This window comes from Phocoena phocoena, chromosome 12, assembly GCF_963924675.1.
Source record: "Phocoena phocoena chromosome 12, mPhoPho1.1, whole genome shotgun sequence".
Taxonomy (NCBI): domain Eukaryota; kingdom Metazoa; phylum Chordata; class Mammalia; order Artiodactyla; family Phocoenidae; genus Phocoena; species Phocoena phocoena.
This window is the reverse complement of record NC_089230.1, coordinates 59797647-59810160: the sequence shown is the minus strand read 5'-3', so window position 1 is coordinate 59810160 and position 12514 is coordinate 59797647.

The following is a 12514-nucleotide window of genomic DNA, read 5'->3' as shown; positions in this document are numbered from 1 at the left end:
AGACTCAGGTTTTTATAAAACCAGGAGGATTCCAGTGAGAGAAGTATAAAAGCACACAGGGAATATGTGTGGGGTGTGTGTGTGTGTGTGTGAATTTTGTGTTTATGGAACTACGTGTTGCTGGCTATAGAGGGAGTGTAAGAGGTCTCCAGTGATAGAGGCCTACTTCCTCTTGCCCTTAATTCCCTATAAATGCAGTAGCTCAGTCAACGTGTCCCAGGTATCTTTATAGCCATAAATTCTGAGAAGTCACAACAAAACTCTGAGATTCCTCACACGTAGAGGTAGGGGAAGGTTATGTCTCTTTAAAGGGAGGTAGCAGATCATGTGTTTAGTCTTGAGTGATAAATTTTTTCCTTGGTGTCTGTATTTGTCAGGGTTCTCTAGAGAAATAGGATCTATAGAATGAAAAAAATATATACATACATATATCTATTTCTTTCACACAACTATATATTTTATATATAATATATGAAAATATATATAAAGAGATTTATTTTAAAGAATTGGCTCATGTAATTAAGGAGGTTTGATGAGTCCAAACTCTGATGAGGGAGGCCGGCAGGCTGGACACTTAGGAGAGTTGCTGTTTGAGTCCATAGGCAATCTGCTGTACAAACAGGAGGAGCTAAAGTTCCAGATGAAGTCTGAAAGCAGTTTGCTGAAGAATTCCCTCTTGATCTGGAGAGATTAGCTTTTTGTTCTATTTAGGCCTTAACTGATTGGATGAGGCCCGCTCACCATGGAAGGCAATTGGCTTTATTTAAAGTCCATGGATTTAATTGTAAATCTCATACAAAAACACTCTCACAGAAACATCAAGAATAATGTTTGACAAAGCAGCCAACTTGACATACAAAATTAACCATCACAGTGTTCCTATAATTCAGTCTTATATTTACCATTGATATTTCATATTTGTGAGACTCATATATTATTTATTCAGTCTAGAAATTCTGTTCCTCAGAGGACTTGGGGACAAAGTGAGAGATTAAAAAAAAAAATCCTCCATCTCTTAGAACATTTTTTTCTTGACAAGTAATACACTGGAAAAACTAGTTCTATAATATTCCCTAATATGGAGAAGATAACATGAGACTGACAAAAGATTAATCTATTCATAATCCCATGTTTGGCTAATGGGGGTCACAGAGCCCTAGGCTTTCAACTTTGACATAATATACTTTTTTTAGACCACTACTCACATAAAATTCTGAAATTTTTGTGGTCTTGAAAAGATGTATACCTCTTGATAGCCACATTATTCAGGGCCTGAATAATGAAATAGCATGTAATCTCAGGTAACCAGCTAATGTTAATCTTTATTTTAAACCTTACGCTACTTGATATACCTTGTCAATAGCTCATGACTATTATTGTCATACATCTGCCTATGAATATGACACTTTTAATACCATATCAAGGGACCCACATTGTCTCTTGGGATGTCTGTACAAAATGATCTGTCATATAAGAATTCCCTGGATTGGGGCTGAGTTTATATTATGGTCCTGACAATCTTTTCTTCTGACTCAAGAAGGCAAGATTCACAAAGTATCCACACATCATCATCGGAATGCCAGAAAACTAAAAACTCTTCTCAGTGCCTATGTCTTGTACAGAATTAGGCACATAGTACCTACTAAATATATTCATATATAAATGAATGAATGAATTATATTTGTACTTTTAGCTATCTTGGAATTTGGTTCAGTTGGCAATTGGATAGGCTAGATTAGGTGATATAAGAAGAAAATAGAATCACTGGTATAGGACAAGCCATGTGGGATGGTCCCAGAAATAGGCAATGAGAGGCAGTGGGACATAAGAATATCTTGCAGTCAGCAAGTTGCAGCAGGCAGGGGCTATAGGAGGCTACCTGTTCCTATGATTGAGAATTATTAGCATTAGGAGCAGTCAGATGACAGTTGGGGAAGCAACAGTATGGTAGCTAGCTTGGAAAAAGAAAGTGAGAATTTAACTATGGCAGTGGGAGATCAAGAGTAAGTGTCCAGCTCCTGGAAAAGTAAAGAGATAACATTAGGACCTAGTCCTAGAGGAGTTTACTAGTCAGAGATAGTAATAGATACTCAGGCATGGGGTGAGGAAGAAGTGGATGGGTGGAGTTGGGGTAGTGAGACATAACCCTAGGCATTAGAATTAGACCTTGGGTCACAAAATAATTCTGGAGGTGAATTACTAGAAATGGGGCCTGAAACACAGCAAAACCAATGGTAAACTGACTTAGAGTTGAGTTGCTAGCCCAACTTTCTACAACTTCTAATTTGGAAGAGCCTGAGACCTAAATGCTGAATTGGAGTTACCTCTGCCAGTGGCATTAGAGAGACTTCAACTGTGGCAGTGGATTTTAGCTGTGGCCAGGCACACTCTATTCAGCTAGTCAGAAGACACTATCCCGCCATCTTGGAAGTATTCTGAGGTGCCCAGGGAAGGTGGGCTATTTTCCTCCTGTAAGAAGGATAAAGTGCACAGTAGAAAGGCCAGGGCCCAAGGGCTGCACAGACTGGGTGAGACATGCCGTTACAGAGATGAAAATCTAAGGTTGACAAGAGACTTCAGTCACCCTGGTTCAAAGCCACAGAGGAAATGCTTCCATGGAACTTTTCAGGTTCCTTTTTGACCTCTTAGCCCTTGGACCTGCCAGGATTTCTTGCCCACCCACCTAGTTTGACTTAACTTTCTCATGCTTCTGTAGTATGCCTTGTGCTCCGACCACCTAGTTAGAAGCTCTGTCTTTTTGCCAGTAAATGATAAATGGCTTCTGTAATTTGGAGAAGATAATTATGGTAAGGAAGGTGAATTTTTCAGAGCTTTAAATTTGAATAAATTCAAGCCTGTGGAAAAGTTGGAAGAAGAAAACAACAAACAGACCTACACCCTTCATCTAGACTCACTAATTATTAATATTTTGCCATACTTACTATTTATGTTTACTTATATGTATGCATATGTATATATACATGAACAATTTGCAAGCTATTAGATTTTCCACCCCTAAATGCTACAGCCTTTGTCTTGTGAACATACATTCTCCTACCTGACTATGGTACTATTATTATGTCCAAGGAATTTTATATTGATGAATAAAATTATCTAATATATATTCTATATTCAAGTTTCCCAGTTGCCTCAATAATGTCCTTTATAGATGATTTTTATTGTGACTTTTTAAATATCCAATTTTGTGAGGCGACTCCCAATTTTAGAAATAAAATTAGGAACATAAGATTTCTAGGGTACCTTGGGAAAAACGTGTAGGGTGGATATGTTTGTTCAGTCTTCTCAAAAAAGTAGTTGTTTCATCTTTCCACTGATGGGAAAGCACAACTATCAATCAAGAATGTGTCAGCAGGTTCAGATACATAGTAATGGCTTTTACTTAATGGAGTTAGAGTGAATTTCCACCTTTAGTTAAAAGTGAGTCTTTGTGTATTGGATGCTAGCTTTCATATTTAAATTGCATTCATACTTGATCTTCTGGCCAAAGCAGCAGGAGACCAGTTAAAAAAAATCTATTGCTCTTAATTTAAAGGCAGCGATTAAAGGAGATTCAGAGCTTTGAAACTGTTGTGAGTATTCTACTCGAGAAAATAAACACTAATTGAAAGGACTAATCAAAAGCTCATCATCCTGAAGGGCACTTGGATGATTCACAAGTGGGCAGCTTAGGTAGACAAGGTGGTCTTATGAGGACCTCGTCATTCTAAGTACTGGGACCTTAAGCTATGCATTAGATGAGTCCCCAGGATGAGTGACTGCATATGATGAGAAAATATATCTGCCATTAATTTCCTTCATAATTTTGCAGATAGTTTATAGAAATAATTCATCTTTAATCAGTAATAGAAAACTTATATATTGTAACATTTCCTTCAAGAAAATCTTTCTTTTGCCAATCTGCAGTATATGTGCATTTAATTCTATCACACAATCTCTACAAATATTTGGGCAAATAAGTAATGGTTTCCAATAAAGTGGTGCTCTTTAAAAACAGATAAATAATTAAACACTGTCCTCTTTATTGCACTCACATAGGAGTTTTTCCTTCTCTAGTAGAGATGCCTTCATGGCTTAAACCATTACCCCAGGGGCCTAACAAAAATTCAGAGATGAAAAAGCCATTTGAAGATTTTTTTTTCAGATAATTCAGACAATTTCCTAAGCAGCAAAACTTTCTGTAAATGGAATTTTCCCCTTACCAGACTATAAATCAATACTTGTTGGCTGTAATGATGAATTGGTGATAAAGGAATTCTAACAACTGTTATCTGATGAGAAGATTGCTGTTGGGTTGATAGTGGGGAATGGGGGTTTACTGATTATCTGGGAAGCTTGTTTCTGAGATTGCTGCCATCAATGGAATTTTGTTGGTCATTACCAATGCACGTGTGCAAAACCAGGTAAAGTGAGCAAGGCTGGAATGCATTTGAGCTATATAGTCCAAACAGTATGATATGGATGTTTTAAAAGTATGAAAAAATTCATAATCAGTGTGCATATAAATGTTGCAAAATTTGGTGGAAGGAAGAATTCATTTTCCTTCACTGAGTGCTAAATCATTCATTTATAGCTGCTTCCATGTTGCCTTCTGTTTTGGCACTCACATTTGCCTTTTCACTATTATCATATTGAAATCAATATGAGGATACAACTTTGTTACTTTTGTCAAATTTGAAAATAAGTAGGCCATTATAATTTACAAAAGGTGTTGCTACACTCTGATCCTTAATAGGAAAGGAGTCCAAAGAGTGGGGATTCATCTTCAGATCTCATTACGGTAAACTTTACTCAAATTCTTTCATTTTATCAAAATTTTGTTATTTTGTTTTTTGGTTTTTTTGGCCACACCACTGGGCTTGTGGGATCTTAGTTCCCAACCAGGGATTGAACCTGGGCCCTAGGCAGTGAGAGCTCGTAGTCCTAACCACTGGACTGCTAGGGAATTCCCTCACTTTATCAAATTCTTTATAATGAGTTCTAAGCTGGGTAGAGAATTGTCGCCATTATATATCTTGTGGAAATATATCTCATAAGGTTTTCTGACCAAGAACCATTATTTCCAGTTTCCGTATCTATCAGTAGGGAGGTGGACACCTTCTAACTCTCTACCACTAGTACATGATGTTTGTTCTATGCCCTCCTGTCCCCATGACTCCCAACGAGCACATTGCATAGCAGTGGAATTGATTAAAGGATATAGTGTTGGGACACCAAAGTTATTTAAACAGAGCTTTAGAAAAGCCCTTCCAAGATTGCCATGACATTATTATAAACTCATCTATTAAATTGGACTATATGAAGCTGCTATTTTGTGGATAAAAAAGAATACTTTATTATCCAATTGACACACTTTTGAGAGAGAAAGGAGGATCTATTAATTAAGATAGGTATAACTGATACTGTCCAGGCAAAGCAGAATATATGGTCACCCAGTAATAACAGTACCTACTCTTCAGGGTTCTTGTGAAGTTTCAATGACAAAATGTATGTAAAACAGCTGTCATGTGGGAAACATTAAATAAGTGGTATCTGTTTATATTGGTATTTTTCATACTTTCTACTTTGGCCAACAAAGCAATGAAATCATAGTGACTTGTTCATTCTCTTTTTCTTTTACTAGCTGATGCTACCTCTAGCAATAAGAGGAAAAAGAACTTTATTTAGTTATTTCTACCGTAGTGATTCTCCACCAAAATAAGGGAAATCTGTTTTAAAATTTAAAAAATACCAGATACCCTATCCTGCCTTCTCCACACACCCATCTCCCTAGCTTGATAATTAACTTCCACCAGAAGCTGCTTATACTGAGTGGACTATGTCACAGCTCTTAGGCTTACTGGGGCAGAAAAAAATTGAGAATAACTAATTTATTTGATTAATAATTTCTTGAAAGCAGTGATTTTTCTATTACTTATTCCCTGTGCTTACCATAGTACCCAGCACATAGTAGAACTACTACTATCAATATCAACATCAATATAATATAATATCAATAAACATTTGTTCAGTTAATGAAAGTATGAATAAATGGATCTTAGCAGCTAAAAATCAACATTATGAGGCAGTGGCTTCTAGTATTACTGTGCAACCAATGCCCCACTGTGATAGGGAAATTTCCTAAGCTCCAGCTAGAACTTGTAGGGTCGTAGGATCAAGGAATTCAGGGATTTCTTAGCTGCAGTTGGTGCCAAGTCTGGAACTGTTGGCTACTTAGATTAGTTTTCTGATTTAATTGATTGTAAAAGAAAAAAAATTCTATAAGATAATCCACCAATTATCTCAATAAGGCTTTCTACTACATATCCAGCAAATTTGATACATGGAAGTGTCATGTGCAGGTTTAAGTGCTGCCATGTGATATCGACATTGTTTATTAGTATTCAGCATCTTTGTTGGAGTATTACTGAGAATTGTATACAGATATATTTGTTTTATATATGAGAATGGGAAACAGTAATTGTGTGTATCATTTCCAAGTACAGAATTCTAAAGGCCTCGTATTAACCCAGTCATCCTGGCACTTGCTGTCACTTTATAGCTGGACTTGGGACACTGTGCAGGTATACTTGTCTTTTTCTCTCTATCATCCTTCATGTTGTTTAAGTGCAGGTTAGTTAAAATGGACTTCGCAGGTAACCTCTATTAATAGGATTAACGATTTTAATACCAGAGAAAATGTGTGTCGCATCATTTGCAACCTTTTCCCCCTTTAGGGATTGCATGTTGTTTTAGTCCATGCAGATCAGTGCACAGCTGGTACTATTGCTTTTATTTCTGAGTTTCTCTTCTAAACCTTAGAGTCAGCAGCCCCATGCCTGGGGATGGAGAAAGAGTTGGTAGAAAGCATCACCCTAAAACTGTTCAGACCTGGGGGCCCCTTCTTCACCCCACCAAATTTGGTTCCTTCCCAATGGATAAACCACCTATCATGTGTGAGGGTCTAAGTTGCTACCGTTGAAGCAGGGAGCTTGGTAAAAGCCTATGCCTGTGTGCTGGGTGGGGATTAGAGCAGGATGCTAAAAACATTCATGGGTGGGCACCTATGGCACCTGGATCTCAGAACTACATGGCAGGGAGGATATAGAAATGATAAGTGTTAGGCCTCGCTCATTCCTGAGCTCTAGCCGAATCAGAGACTAATAGGATATTGGTAACTGCCTCCCTGAGCCAAAGAAACAAGAAAGGCTCTTTGTGTTCATGGTCCTTTCTTTCCCTCACTGTCATGTGTAAAACCTACCCAACTTGTTAGTTCTTAGAGGAAAGAGAGACTGGAAATTCACCTTTTTAGATTTATCAAATAAATGATGGATATTAATTAACATAAAAAATTTTCTCCAACTTCAGCTTCTTGTACTAAGAAACTGAGTTAACAAAATCAAAATATTTCTATTTAAAAATTATGACATTCATGTTTATGCTATGAAAATGGTGTAGCACAGGAAAACATAGTCAAGATGTCATAAGCATATCAATAGGAAGGTTTACATGGGATGAATGAAAACCAACAGTACTATGGAACTGATAAAATTTAGCAACACTTAAGGTCAGTTAGTGAATCTGTGCTCAGTAAAAGCTCTTATGAGGGAATGGGTGGGTATCATAGATGACTGATCAAGATTTGTGCATTTTCTTCTGGCGTGGACCATCTTTTCCCAAGTGCCGAGGAATCAGTGCTGTCTTCGTAGAGTTGGAATAATATGGTGCACTCATTTTACACTGAAAAATTTTTGCTCAGGCAGAAATAGTAATAGTATAACATATCACCGAATTAATCATCCACAGTAGTTTATATTGTTAATGACAGTTCAGTGTACAAGCCACCAGAGTTATAGAAAAGCCAATACTGCATATTGGATACTGTTATTAATCCCTCTGTTTGACTTCGGGACCAAAGCAAAGAAATACCTCTAAGGCCATGTGGATTCTAATTTCTGCTTCAGTTCCCTACATCCTTTGAAACTAGCCATTTTACTTCTCTCCATTTCATTGTGCACTTCTATAAGATTAGGAAGCAATATTAGATAATTGCAAAACAAACATAAACGATTGCATTCATGTTAAATCATCTTTTAGAAGTGTGTGAACAAGATTAATACTAATTTAAACATTTGATCAGTAAAAAACGATGAATGCTATTTTCTATTGTTTTGTGCATCGTTACAAGTAAAGGGCAATTACATGCCAAGAATAGTAGAAAAAAATATGACTGTGTTAGACATATTCCTGGTTTGAGCAGTGAGATTTCTTATTAAGGAAAGATATTAGAATGCTTTACGAAGTTTATGAACTTGTAATTTGCTCCTGTAATTAGATGAGACTCTGTCAGACCCATCCTTCTACAATTTCATAATTGAGGGGCTTCTGCCTGCAATAGTGTTGAATCAGATATACATATGCTTAATGTACTAACTGTTTTAAAGATTGGCCATGGCTTATGCAAAATGAGAACAATCCTTAGAACATTTTAAAGGCTTCCTGCCACAAATTGCTTTTGCAATTTTCATTTCATTTTTAACTACAAAGTTAAGGCATCTTTAGTTATTTTTATTTTAAATTGCTCCTGCTGTTGTTCTCCTCCTAGGAAGTAGCCACTATTCTTTTTCCTTTCTCCTGGCCATTGTAATCTTTCTTACATGAATAAAAACAAAGTGGTTTATTTTAAAAAAGAGTTTTAAAATCCTCCCTTGCAGTTGTGGGGAAAATGACTTACCATTATCAAATTGAAAAAGGGATAATGTGGTGCAATGACAAGTGAGTTTTACCAATGAGTGTTTTCCTTGGTGTTCTGGTTTTCCAGAAACTTTTTCTGCTGCATCCTTTAACATCTGTGCTGCAAAAGTTGATTCTGAAAACAAAGTAGATGTGGAAAGTCAGGTGATTGATCAGGCAAAAATTAAAAGTGGGTACCGGTGGCATAATCTCTTATTTTTTGGCCCACAGGAGTCCTGATACAAGTTAATTGTTTCTGTGATTCTTAGACCTTCATCAATCAGATGTAAATTATACCATGCATGATTGGCTGCCTTTCCACTTTCGAGTTCCCCATAAAGAGCTGTTGGCCGCCAACTGCTGCAGAGGCACAGTGGAGCAGCATCCTGTCCTTGGCCGCTCTGGGACAACAAACAGAGCAATGGAGCCGACTTGCAACCACAGTACCATGCCTGAGGATGCAGCCTGCACCCCTCCAGATTAATTTTTGTTTAGGGCACCAGAGACATTTTTTCATACCATTTTTTCATACCATACCTGTGTGGCCAAGGTTTGATCTTTAAACATGGTTTCAGATCAATTTAAGAAGGATGCTAGAGCACAGAGCACCTAGCAGACAGCAAGATTGAACGTGAAATTAATCCCAGGATTGATTAGGGAAAAACAGTATAGATGTCTTCAAAACCAGGTTTCCTAAGATACTTTATGCACCTTTAGAGGCAGCAGTAATAATAATAGCTGAAACTTAATTAAAGTAGCATAAAAGACCTCAGCAAGGAGACCTTGTGACCACATTTGTAGCTGAGTACTGAATTTAGCCTCAAGAAATATGAGATCTACTTTTCATCTCACAGCAATTTACCATTTCAAAAAACTCGTATTAAGGAGGTGATTAGAAGCTGCAGAGTTGCCTTACTCCATATGTAAAGAAAGAAGGGTTTGAAAATGTAGAAGGGCACCTTTTCAAAGAAACATCACAATTAAAATTTAAACATATATTGGGAAATGAGAAAATTGGAATGACCTGGTTATATGAAATGTAGATTTTTCATCTTAAAGCATTCATTCAGATCTTCTTAGACTTGTCTTCACTGTAAATTATTTGTGTTTCAAATTATACACACACACACACACACACACACACACACACATATATATATATATATATATATATATATATATATATAGCAAATGGTATTTGAAGAAGAAAGTGAATTGGCCCTCAGGGGCCCTTGGAATCAAGGACTAAGATTTCCTGGATTCAGATCTTGGCTTGGCCCCTGTGTGACTTTGACAAATTACTTAACCTCTTCAGTCTTTGGTTTGTTTATCTATAAAATGGACATAATAATAGTTTATATCTCAGTAGACTGTGCAGAATAAATGAGGTAATTTATTTCTAACAGTGCTTGATGCTTAGTAAATGTCAAATGCATGTTATCATTATTATTATTTTATATGTATTATCGCTACCTCATTTAAACCATTAAAAAAGTAAAAATTTCCCTTCTAAGAAATGATTTATTAATTGAAACATGAATACTTTCTTAGATAGGAACACCTTGTAGGTTTCTAGGAACACAATAACTATAAAATACAATTTCTGCTTCTGTAACTTATATCCAGTTGCTATCGAGGGATTCCTCTCTGATCATATTTTCAACTCTCATTTATGGTTAATAATGTTTATTTCACAGTGTTGGAGAATTATAGAAATAAATATTTGAATGAGATGACATTTGTGAAAGTAGTGAAAGTTGGTTCACAGTAGGTTCTAAATAAATATTAGCCTTTTAGATACACACCTGCCTTCTGTATAGGGAAGGGAACCAATGTTTAATGTTCCAAACAAAAAAACCCTATTTTTTACCATACCACTGAAGCTTGATATACTCCCATAAACCATACAAGAATTTCTTTTTATTTTTTATTTTTTTTTGCGGTATGTGGGCCTCTCACTGTTGTGGCCTCTCCCGTTGCAGAGCACAGGCTCCAGACGTGCAGGCTCAATGACCATGGCTCACAGGCCTAGCCGCTCCGTGGCATGTGGGATCTTCCAGGACCGGGGCACGAACCCATGTCCCCTGCATCGGCAGGCGGACTCTCAAACACTGTGCCACCAGGGAAGCCCAAGAATTCTTTTTTAAACTTTTCTTTTTTGCCCATGACCATTCTCTCCCAAGCACTTTGTGGCCACTACTTGAAGATGCCTGAGTGGTGGTATCCACTATGGTCTCTTACTGGGACCTTACAATGTGTCAGTGGAGACAAGTGGACTCTGAGAAAGGCAGTAGAGTATGTAAAATGCCTCCTGGGTGCATAGGAAATCTTGCTATTATTGGCTGGCTGTTGGGAAGCAAGCACTCATGTTGAGAAATCTCACTTGGCAAGGTACTGCAGGTGGCTTCTTAGAGCTGATGGCAGCCTCCAACTGACAGCCAACAAGAAAATGAAACTCTCAGTCCTACAACTGCAGGGAACTGAATGCTGCCCCAAACCATGTAATCAGGGAAGGAGATTCTTCTCCAGACTAGTTTTCAGATGAGAACACAGGCTTGGCCAACATCCTGTGAGACTAAACAGAGGACTCAGTTAAGCCATTCCCAGACTTTAGACCCCCAGAAATTGTGAGATAATAAATGTGGTTTTTTAAAAAGCCAATAAGTTTGTGGTAATTTGTCATATAGCAATAGATAAGCAATACAGATTTTTTTCTCATTTAATCTTAAGGCAGAGACTTTGCTTCAAAGGAAAGTGGCTTTTAATTTAGCACGAAAGATTTATTAGATTGAAATTTTCCAAGGTATACCAGGCACAGCATATACAACTGTAGAAAACACACCTGCTTCAGTATCTATACCTAAAAAGATGAGTTTGAATCCTCACTCTGCCACTATTTGGTAGATATATTCTTTCTGAGCCTCAATTTCACTGCCTATAAAATGGTAAAAATACAGTCTGTTTTTTTAGGATTATTCTAAGGATGGCCTGAGTTAGCCAACAAAAAATGTTTAGCATAGTACAAAGTTAATATCAGATGCTCAGTAAATGATGACTGTTTTATTAATAGTATATGGAGACTATCCTGTATTCTTAGGTTTTGTAGAATGCCAGTACATATGGGGAATCAAGGGGTAGATGTGAAAGCAGTAGCCACTGAATACATTCTTACAGTTTTTTGATCATGAAGACTTTTTGCTTTATGATGAAGAGATTTGATCTATTGATGTTTAATATAATGAGACACCATGTGATTATTTAAAAGATTGGTTTTTAAATAAAACCACAAAGAGGGTATTATCTGTTAAGGAAACTTTACTGTGTGAAAATCAAAGTCATGGATTATCAATAGAAGAAAAAAAGACAAAATGGTTAATACCTATTCACAATATTCATCAAAAACTTAACAATTTCTTTTGAAGGACTCACCTGCTCTTTTCCTTCTATACCAGACACTTCTTCAGATCAACAGAGAAACTATTACAAGAAATTCTGACTCTTTTTCTTTCACAAATAATGCAGCAAAACTTTTGTACATTGTACTTTTGAGATGCCAAGATATTTGGTTTTCACTTTATCGCTGAAATAAGCATTTTATACGTCTTTAAATGGCTTTTTCTTTGGATTGCAATATAACTAATTAAAGGTCCTTTCTTTTAGGAACTAAGATAAAAAATATGTTAATCATAGCAGCCAATAAAATATCTATTCAGTTACTTATTCATTTACTCATCAACACTGTTGAGTATCTTCCTCCTGCCACATACTGTCCCAGGTACTAGGA